This window comes from Anomaloglossus baeobatrachus, chromosome 4 (assembly GCF_048569485.1).
Source record: "Anomaloglossus baeobatrachus isolate aAnoBae1 chromosome 4, aAnoBae1.hap1, whole genome shotgun sequence".
Lineage (NCBI taxonomy): Eukaryota > Metazoa > Chordata > Amphibia > Anura > Aromobatidae > Anomaloglossus > Anomaloglossus baeobatrachus.
Window position 1 is genome coordinate 13,048,987 of NC_134356.1, and position 13,140 is coordinate 13,062,126.

Below are 13,140 nucleotides of genomic sequence, written 5' to 3' on the forward strand. Positions count from 1 at the left end.
CAATTCTCTCATGATGGACAAGTCTACCCCAATCTTCACCCCATCAACTCCAATTTCCATACCACAAACAGTCTCTTAATGGACAAGTCTAGTCTGTTCAATTTCCTTACAGCGCCTCTGACAGGCAAAATGATGCATTACACAACCCTCATTGACATCAATGCCCTGTCCGCGGGATGTCTAGATACTTTGGGTCCTACAGGGTCTGATATGGTAAATAGACGTTTGTACCACTACAAGTCTCAGCATGCCCCATATGTGCCAAAATATATCTCCCCTCCTCCACAACTGGTGCGAGTCAATGATGCATCTATAGTAAATACCAGCAGAACGGATAAATTAATGGTAATTCCTCTTAGTCTCGGGCAGAAATTACATTTATTACTCCTGGGTGAAAAGCGTGAAAAATAAACACATTAAATTAGAGGGATAATTTACATGAATTCAATTAGGTGTCGCTTTCCCCGATGGCGGCGGCAGCAGCGGAGGTTACGGCCTTCGAAGGATCCGGCAGGAAAAATGCAAATCTGATTATATTTATGCTAATGACGAGCGGAGAAGTCCATTTACTACAGATGTTTGTGTAATTAGAGGGGATTTCCACAACTGCTCTCATATACACATTATAAGTCTAGCGTAAGGCGGGAACATGGGCGAGTATCACCCGCACAAGCTGTGAGCATGGGGGCAACAAAAGGGGGCGGAGTCTGGGAAAATAAGCGCAATATGCAAATGTATTGTCAATTTATGGGCGGTCTCAAATAGAATGGAGCGAAGCTTAAATATATTGGCGAGTATTGCAAAATCTGTTCTGAGTGGTATCATGACAGTGCGTGCATCATCACTACAGCGCATGTATCATCACTACAGTGCGTGCATCATCACTACAGCGCATGCATCATCACTACAGTGCACGCATCATCACTACAGTGCGTGTATCATCACTACAGTGCACGCATCATCACTACAGCGCATGTATCATCACTACAGTGCACGCATCATCACTACAGTGCACGCATCATCACTACAGTGCACGCATCATCACTACAGCGCATGCATCATCACTACAGTGCACGCATCATCACTACAGTGCGTGTATCATCACTACAGTGCACGCATCATCACTACAGCGCATGCATCATCACTACAGTGCACGCATCATCACGACAGTGCGTGTATCATCACTACAGTGCACGCATCATCACGACAGTGCACGCATCATCACTACAGTGCACGCATCATCACTACAGTGCACGCATCATCACTACAGCGCATGTATCATCACGACAGTGCATGTATCATCACGACAGTGCACGCATCATCACTACAGTGCACGCATCATCACGACAGTGCACGCATCATCACTACAGTGCACGCATCATCACTACAGCGCATGTATCATCACGACAGTGCACGCATCATCACTACAGTGCATGTATCATCACTACAGTGCACGCATCATCACTACAGCACATGTATCATCACTACAGCACATGTATCATCACTACAGCGCGTGCATCATCACTACAGCACATGTATCATCACTACAGCGCGTGCATCATCACTACAGTGCGTGTATCATCACTACAGTGCACGCATCATCACGACAGTGCACGCATCATCACTACAGTGCACGCATCATCACGACAGTGCACGCATCATCACTACAGTGCACGCATCATCACTACAGCGCATGTATCATCACTACAGTGCACGCATCATCACTACAGGGCACACATCATCACGACAGTGCACGCATCATCACTACAGTGCACGCATCATCACGACAGTGCACGCATCATCACTACAGTGCACGCATCATCACGACAGTGCACGCATCATCACTACAGTGCACGCATCATCACTACAGTGCACGCATCATCACTACAGTGCACGCATCATCACTACAGTGCACGCATCATCACGACAGTGCACGCATCATCACTACAGTGCACGCATCATCACTACAGTGCACGCATCATCACTACAGTGCACGCATCATCACGACAGTGCACGCATCATCACTACAGTGCACGCATCATCACTACAGTGCACGCATCATCACTACAGTGCACGCATCATCACAACAGTGCACGCATCATCACTACAGCGCATGTATCATCACGACAGTGCATGCATGATCACTACAGCGCATGTATCATCACGACAGTGCACGCATCATCACTACAGCGCATGTATCATCACGACAGTGCACGCATCATCACTACAGTGCACGCATCATCACTACAGTGCACGCATCATCACTACAGTGCACGCATCATCACTACAGCGCATGTATCATCACTACAGCGCATGTATCATCACGACAGTGCACGCATCATCACTACAGTGCACGCATCATCACGACAGTGCACGCATCATCACTACAGCGCATGTATCATCACGACAGTGCACGCATCATCACTACAGTGCACGCATCATCACTACAGTGCACGCATCATCACTACATCGCATGTATCATCACTACAGTGCACGCATCATCACTACAGTGCACACATCATCACGACAGTGCACGCATCATCACTACAGTGCACACATCATCACGACAGTGCACGCATCATCACTACAGTGCACGCATCATCACGACAGTGCACGCATCATCACTACAGTGCACGCATCATCACTACAGCGCATGTATCATCACTACAGCGCATGTATCATCACGACAGTGCACACATCATCACGACAGTGCACGCATCATCACGACAGTGCATGTATCATCACGACAGTGCACGCATCATCACGACAGTGCACGCATCATCACTACAGTGCACGCATCATCACTACAGCGCATGTATCATCACTACAGCGCATGTATCATCACTACAGTGCACGCATCATCACTACAGTGCACACATCATCACGACAGTGCACGCATCATCACTACAGTGCACACATCATCACTACAGTGCACGCATCATCACTACAGTGCACGCATCATCACTACAGCGCATGTATCATCACTACAGTGCACGCATCATCACTACAGTGCACACATCATCACGACAGTGCACGCATCATCACTACAGTGCACACATCATCACGACAGTGCACCCATCATCACTACAGTGCACGCATCATCACGACAGTGCACGCATCATCACTACAGTGCACGCATCATCACTACAGCGCATGTATCATCACTACAGCGCATGTATCATCACGACAGTGCACGCATCATCACGACAGTGCACGCATCATCACGACAGTGCACGCATCATCACTACAGCGCATGTATCATCACGACAGTGCACGCATCATCACGACAGTGCACGCATCATCACTACAGCGCATGTATCATCACTACAGCGCATGTATCATCACGACAGTGCACACATCATCACGACAGTGCACGCATCATCACGACAGTGCATGTATCATCACGACAGTGCACGCATCATCACGACAGTGCACGCATCATCACTACAGCGCATGTATCATCACTACAGCGCATGTATCATCACGACAGTGCACGCATCATCACGACAGTGCATGTATCATCACGACAGTGCACGCATCATCACGACAGTGCACGCATCATCACTACAGTGCACGCATCATCACTACAGCGCATGTATCATCACTACAGCGCATGTATCATCACTACAGTGCACGCATCATCACTACAGTGCACACATCATCACGACAGTGCACGCATCATCACTACAGTGCACACATCATCACTACAGTGCACGCATCATCACTACAGTGCACGCATCATCACTACAGCGCATGTATCATCACTACAGTGCACGCATCATCACTACAGTGCACACATCATCACGACAGTGCACGCATCATCACTACAGTGCACACATCATCACGACAGTGCACCCATCATCACTACAGTGCACGCATCATCACGACAGTGCACGCATCATCACTACAGTGCACGCATCATCACTACAGCGCATGTATCATCACTACAGCGCATGTATCATCACGACAGTGCACGCATCATCACGACAGTGCACGCATCATCACGACAGTGCACGCATCATCACTACAGCGCATGTATCATCACGACAGTGCACGCATCATCACGACAGTGCACGCATCATCACCACAGCGCATGTATCATCACTACAGTGCACGCATCATCACTACAGTGCACACATCATCACGACAGTGCACGCATCATCACGACAGTGCACGCATCATCACTACAGCGCATGTATCATCACTACAGTGCACGCATCATCACTACAGTGCACGCATCATCACTACAGTGCACGCATCATCACGACAGTGCACGCATCATCACTACAGTGCACGCATCATCACTACAGCGCATGTATCATCACGACAGTGCACGCATCATCACTACAGCGCATGTATCATCACGACAGTGCACGCATCATCACTACAGCGCATGTATCATTACGACAGTGCATGTATCATCACGACAGTGCACGCATCATCACTACAGTGCACGCATCATCACGACAGTGCACGCATCATCACTACAGCGCATGTATCATCACGACAGTGCATGCATGATCACTACAGCGCATGTATCATCACGACAGTGCACGCATCATCACTACAGCGCATGTATCATCACTACAGCGCATGTATCATCACGACAGTGCACGCATCATCACGACAGTGCACGCATCATCACTACAGCGCATGTATCATCACGACAGTGCACGCATCATCACTACAGCGCATGTATCATCACAACAGTGCACGCATCATCACTACAGCGCATGTATCATCACGACAGTGCACGCATCATCACTACAGCGCATGTATCATCACGACAGTGCATGCATCATCACTACAGCGCATGTATCATCACGACAGTGCACGCATCATCACTACAGCGCATGTATCATCACGACAGTGCACGCATCATCACTACAGTGCACGCATCATCACGACAGTGCACGCATCATCACTACAGTGCGTGCATCATCACGACAGTGCGTGCATCATCACTACAGTGCGTGCATCATCACTACAGTGCGTGCATCATCACGACAGTGCGTGCATCATCACTACAGTGCGTGCATCATCACTACAGTGCGTGCATCATCACGACAGTGCGTGCATCATCACTACAGCGCATGTATCATCACTACAGCGCATGTATCATCACTACAGTGCACGCATCATCACTACAGTGCACACATCATCACAACAGTGCACGCATCATCACTACAGTGCACACATCATCACGACAGTGCACGCATCATCACTACAGTGCACGCATCATCACGACAGTGCACGCATCATCACTACAGTGCACGCATCATCACGACAGTGCACGCATCATCACTACAGTGCATGTATCATCACGACAGTGCACGCATCATCACTACAGCGCATGTATCATCACGACAGTGCACGCATCATCACTACAGCGCATGTATCATCACTACAGTGCTCGCATCATCACTACAGCGCATGTATCATTACGACAGTGCATGTATCATCACGACAGTGCACGCATCATCACTACAGTGCACGCATCATCACGACAGTGCACGCATCATCACTACAGCGCATGTATCATCACGACAGTGCATGCATGATCACTACAGCGCATGTATCATCACGACAGTGCACGCATCATCACTACAGCGCATGTATCATCACTACAGCGCATGTATCATCACGACAGTGCACGCATCATCACTACAGTGCACGCATCATCACTACAGCGCATGTATCATCACGACAGTGCACGCATCATCACTACAGTGCACGCATCATCACTACAGTGCACGCATCATCACTACAGCGCACGCATCATCACTACAGCGCATGTATCATCACTACAGCGCATGTATCATCACGACAGTGCACGCATCATCACTACAGTGCACGCATCATCACTACAGCGCATGTATCATCACTACAGCGCATGTATCATCACTACAGTGCACACATCATCACTACAGTGCACACATCATCACGACAGTGCACGCATCATCACTACAGTGCACGCATCATCACGACAGTGCACGCATCATCACTACAGCGCATGTATCATCACTACAGCGCATGTATCATCACGACAGTGCACACATCATCACGACAGTGCACGCATCATCACGACAGTGCATGTATCATCACGACAGTGCACGCATCATCACGACAGTGCACGCATCATCACTACAGTGCACGCATCATCACTACAGCGCATGTATCATCACTACAGCGCATGTATCATCACTACAGTGCACGCATCATCACTACAGTGCACACATCATCACGACAGTGCACGCATCATCACTACAGTGCACACATCATCACTACAGTGCACGCATCATCACTACAGTGCACGCATCATCACTACAGCGCATGTATCATCACTACAGTGCACGCATCATCACTACAGTGCACACATCATCACGACAGTGCACGCATCATCACTACAGTGCACACATCATCACGACAGTGCACCCATCATCACTACAGTGCACGCATCATCACGACAGTGCACGCATCATCACTACAGTGCACGCATCATCACTACAGCGCATGTATCATCACTACAGCGCATGTATCATCACGACAGTGCACGCATCATCACGACAGTGCACGCATCATCACGACAGTGCACGCATCATCACTACAGCGCATGTATCATCACGACAGTGCACGCATCATCACTACAGCGCATGTATCATCACGACAGTGCACGCATCATCACGACAGTGCACGCATCATCACTACAGTGCACGCATCATCACTACAGTGCACGCATCATCACTACAGCGCATGTATCATCACTACAGTGCACGCATCATCACGACAGTGCACGCATCATCACTACAGCGCATGTATCATCACTACAGTGCACGCATCATCACTACAGTGCACACATCATCACGACAGTGCACGCATCATCACTACAGTGCACACATCATCACGACAGTGCACGCATCATCACTACAGTGCACGCATCATCACGACAGTGCACGCATCATCACTACAGTGCACGCATCATCACTACAGCGCATGTATCATCACGACAGTGCACGCATCATCACTACAGCGCATGTATCATCACGACAGTGCACGCATCATCACTACAGCGCATGTATCATTACGACAGTGCATGTATCATCACGACAGTGCACGCATCATCACTACAGTGCACGCATCATCACGACAGTGCACGCATCATCACTACAGCGCATGTATCATCACGACAGTGCATGCATGATCACTACAGCGCATGTATCATCACGACAGTGCACGTATCATCACGACAGTGCACGCATCATCACGACAGTGCACGCATCATCACTACAGCGCATGTATCATCACGACAGTGCACGCATCATCACTACAGCGCATGTATCATCACAACAGTGCACGCATCATCACTACAGCGCATGTATCATCACGACAGTGCACGCATCATCACTGCAGCGCATGTATCATCACGACAGTGCACGCATCATCACTACAGCGCATGTATCATTACGACAGTGCATGTATCATCACGACAGTGCACGCATCATCACTACAGTGCACGCATCATCACGACAGTGCACGCATCATCACTACAGCGCATGTATCATCACGACAGTGCATGCATGATCACTACAGCGCATGTATCATCACGACAGTGCACGCATCATCACTACAGCGCATGTATCATCACTACAGCGCATGTATCATCACGACAGTGCACGCATCATCACTACAGTGCACGCATCATCACGACAGTGCACGCATCATCACTACAGCGCATGTATCATCACGACAGTGCACGCATCATCACTACAGCGCATGTATCATCACAACAGTGCACGCATCATCACTACAGCGCATGTATCATCACGACAGTGCACGCATCATCACTACAGCGCATGTATCATCACGACAGTGCACGCATCATCACTACAGCGCATGTATCATCACGACAGTGCACGCATCATCACTACAGCGCATGTATCATCACGACAGTGCACGCATCATCACTACAGTACGTGCATCATCACGACAGTGCGTGCATCATCACTACAGCGCATGTATCATCACGACAGTGCGTGCATCATCACTGCAGTGCATGTATCATCATGACAGTGCGTGCATCATCATTACAGTGCATGTATCATCACAACAGTGCGTGCATCATCACTACAGCGCATGTATCATCACAACAGTGCGTGCATCATCGCTACAGCGCATGTATCATCACAACAGTGCGTGCATCATCACTACAGCGCATGTATCATCACGACAGTGCGTGCATCATCACTACAGTGCATGTATCATCATGACAGTGCGTGCATCATCACTACAGTGCATGTATCATCACAACGCCATTCACTTTTATGAATCTATTGGCAGAGATGAAATTATCGCAACTGAAGAGGGTGCAACCGTGACTGGGCCTGTGCTGGAGGGCGGCCCGCCAATGCCAGTGGCTATTAAAGCTGGGTGTATTGCTGTGCAGAGACTCGCTGCCTGCCTGCACTGCACTACACGCTGCCGGTAAAATCAGAGGCGTGCCCGTCACTGGCGGTGCATAACAGTGATGTAATGTGCTGTCCAACGCTTGCACACCGAAGTACAAAGTAAGTATCATATGAGTGGGGAAAGGGCAGAAGAAACCAAGATGGAGGAACCAAGATGGGGGATATTATTACTGGAAGGGGCCCATGATGGCGGACATCATTACTGGAAGGGGCCTAGTATAGGGGACATTATTACAGGAAGAGGCACAGGAGAGTGGACACTATTACTGGAAGGGGCCAGGATGGGGGACATTATACTAGGAAAATTCCTAGGATGGAGGACATTATACCTAGAAGGGGCTCAGGACAAAAGATATTATACTTGCAAGTATAGAGGACATTAATACTGGAAGGGGCCAAGGTTTAGAACAATATTTCTGGATGGGGCTCAGAATAGGGGACATCATACCAGAAAGGGGCCCAAGATGAGAGACATTATACCTAGAAATGACAGGATGGAGGACATTATTACTAGGAGGAGCCAGAATGGGGGCATTATTATTGGAAGGAGCCAGGATAGGGGTGATTATTAGCAGAAGGTGCCCAGAATGGAGGACATTATTACTGGAAGGGTCCAGAATGGGGGAAAATGCCCAGGAAAATGCCCAGGATGGAGGACATTATACCTAGAAGATGCTCAAGACAAGAGATATTATAATTGCAAGGGACCCAGGATGGAGGACATTCATACTGGAAGGGGCCAGGGTGTAGAACATTATTAATGGACAGGGCTCAGGATAGGGGACATCATACAAGAAAGGGGCCCAAAATGAGATGAGAGACATTATACCTAGAAGTGACAGGATGGAGGACATTATTACTAGAAGGACCCAGAATGGGGGCATTATTATTGGAAGGAGCCAGGATAGGGGACATTATTGGCAGAAGATGCCCAGGATGGAGGACATTATTACTGGAAGGGGCCAGAATGGAAGGAAATGCCCGGTAAAATGCCCAGGATGGAGAATATCATAGCTAGAAGAGATCTAGGACAGGAGACATTATACTTGCAAGGGACCCAGGACGGAGGACATTAATACTGGAAGGGGCCCAGGATGTAGAACATTATTACTGGAAGGGGTTAAGGATAGGGGACATTATACTAGAAAGAGGCCCAAGATGAAAGACATTATACCTAGAAAGGCCAGGATGGAGGACATTATTATTGGAAGGAGCCAGGATGGGGGACATTATATTGGAAGGGGCCAGGATGGGGGACATTAATATTGGAAGGGGCAAGGATGGTGAACATTAATATTGGAAGGAGCCAGGATGGGGGACATTAATATTGGAAGGGGCCAGAATGGGGGACATTAATATTGGAAGGGGCCAGGATAGGGGACATTAATATTGGAAGGGGCCAGGATGGGGGACATTATTACTGGAAGTGGCCCAGGATGGGGACATTATTACTGGAAGGGGCCCAGGATGGTGGATATTAATATTGAAAGGGGCCAAGATGGGGGACATTATTACAGAAAGGTGCAAGGATGGGGCATAGATGCCCCGGATGGGGGACATTAATACTGGAAGGGGCCAGGATGGGGGACATTAATATTGGAAGGGGCCAGGATGGTGAACATTAATATTGGAAGGAGTCAGGATGGGGGACATTAATATTGGAAGGGGCCAGGATGGGGGACATTAATATTGGAAGGGGCCCAGGATGGGGGATATTAATATTGGAAAGGGGCCAGGATGGGGGACATTATTACTAGAAAGCGACAGGATAGGGGACATTATTACTGGACGGGGCCCAGGATGGGGGACATTAATATTGGAAAGGGGCCAGGATGGGGGACATTAATATTGGAAAGGGGCCAGGATGGAGGACATTATTATTGGAAGGGGCCAGGATGGTGGACATTATTATTGGAAGGGGCCAGGATGGTGGACATTATTATTGGAATGGGCCAGGATGGAGGACATTATTATTGGAGGGGGCCAGGATGGGGTACATTAATATTGGAAAGGGGCCAGGATGATGGACATTATTATTGGAAGGGGCCAGGATGGGGGACATTAATATTGGAATGGGGCTAGAATGGGGGACATTATTACTGGAAGGGGCCCAGGATGGTGGATATTATTATTGGAAGGGGCCAGGATGGGGACATTATTACTGGAAGGGGCCAGGATGGTGGACATTATTATTGGAATGGGCCAGGATGGAGGACATTATTATTGGAGGGGGCCAGGATGGGGGACATTAATATTGGAAAGGGGCCAGGATGGAGGACATTATTATTGGAGGGGGCCAGGATGGGGGACATTAATATTGGAAAGGGGCCAGGATGATGGACATTATTATTGGAAGGGGCCAGGATGGGGGACATTAATATTGGAAAGGGGCTAGAATGGGGGACATTAATATCAGAAGGGGCCAGGATGGTGGATATTATTATTGGAAGGGGCCAGGATGGGGACATTATTACTGGAAGGGGCCAGGATGGTGGATATTAATATTGGAAGGGGCCAAGATGGGGACATTATTACAGGAAGATGCCCCGGATGGGGGACATTAGTTCAGGAAGGGGCCAGAATTGGGGACATTATTACAGGAAGGGGAATATTATTACATAGGGAGGCATACACATACATATTCATAGGATCTGAAATGTTACAAGGGCCCATACATCTGATGAACATACATATTGGAGCCCATCGTCTAATTTTGCAGCGGGGCCCATCAGACTCCAGTTCCACATTACATTATGTATTGTGCATGCGTGAACACGGCTCCATTGACTTCTATGGGACTGTTATGCGCTCGTGACCGTCACCCCACCCATGATGTGTTAGCGGGGTCTTGTGTGCACCACAGCTCTCATAGAAGTGAATGGAGGGAGGTCATTTATCTTCACTACTGCTCCCATTGACCTACAGAGGTGACTGTCGCAGCGGTCACACATGAAATCCATCAGTCTGGTGTATAATGGTCCGCGCTGTGACTGAGGCGGGAGATTTTTGGGGCGTTCTCGACGATCACGTCTCAGGTAAATAATCCATTGAACGCCTTTTCCTCCTTTCTTAAACTGCTGAGAGCCATTCTCCTGACAGCCCATTCATCAGAGCCGAGCCCGTTACCATGACGACGCCCGCTGCTCCCCATCATTACAGCACGCGGCATTGTGACTGCGCCGAGCACAAAACCAGGAGCCGCCGTGGAAATTACACAGGTAAATGGTACAAAACCCCAACGCCCATTACCCCTGTGTGCTATACACAGAGCGGCACAATACAAACACACCGCCAAATTACACAGCAACAGTGCCGCAATAATGTGCAAATAACAGCACAATACTGCAATACAGCTCCAGCGTTATTTACATCAGTTATATTCCTCTACATAGGGAGCAGTATTATAGTAGTTATATTCTTGTACATAGGGGCAGTATTATAGCAGTTATATTCTTGTATATAGGGGGCAGTATTATAGTAGTTATATTCTTGTACATAGGGGCAGTATTATAGTAGTTATATTCTTGTACATAGGGGGCAGTATTATAGTAGTTATATTCTTGTACATGGGAGCAGTATTATAGTAGTTATATTCTTGTACATAGGGGGCAGTATTATAGTAGTTATATTCTTGTATATAGGGGCAGTATTATAGTAGTTATATTCTTGTACATAGGGGCAGTATTATAGTAGTTATATTCTTGTATATAGGAGCAATATTATAGTAGTTATATTCTTGTACATAGGGGGCAGTATTATAGTAGTTATATTCCTGTACCTAGGAGGCAGTATTATAGTAGTTATATTCTTGTACATAGGGGGCAGTATTATAGTAGTTATATTCTTGTACATAGGGGCAGTATTATAGTAGTTATATTCTTGTACATGGGAGCAGTATTATAGTAGTTATATTCTTGTACATAGGGGCAGTATTATAGTAGTTATATTCTTGTACATAGGGGGCAGTATTATAGTAGTTATATTCTTGTATATAGGAGCAGTATTATAGTAGTTATATTCTTGTACATAGGGGGCAGTATTATAGTAGTTATATTCTTGTACATAGGGGCAGTATTATAGTAGTTATATTCTTGTATATAGGAGCAGTATTATAGTAGTTATATTCTTGTACATAGGGGGCAGTATTATAGTAGTTATATTCTTGTACATAGGGGCAGTATTATAGTAGTTATATTCTTGTACATAGGGGCAGTATTATAGTAGTTATATTCTTGTATATAGGAGCAGTATTATAGTAGTTATATTCTTGTACATAGGGGGCAGTATTATAGTAGTTATATTCTTGTACATAGGGGCAGTATTATAGTAGTTATATTCTTGTACATGGGAGCAGTATTATAGTAGTTATATTCTTGTACATAGGGGGCAGTATTATAGTAGTTATATTCTTGTACATAGGGGCAGTATTATAGTAGTTATATTCTTGTATATAGGAGCAGTATTATAGTAGTTATATTCTTGTACATAGGGGGCAGTATTATAGTAGTTATATTCTTGTACATAGGGGCAGTATTATAGTAGTTATATTCTTGTACATAGGGGCAGTATTATAGTAGTTATATTCTTGTACATAGGGGCAGTATTATAGTAGTTATATTCTTGTACATAGGGGGCAGTATTATAGCAGTTATATTCTTGTACATCGGGGCAGTAT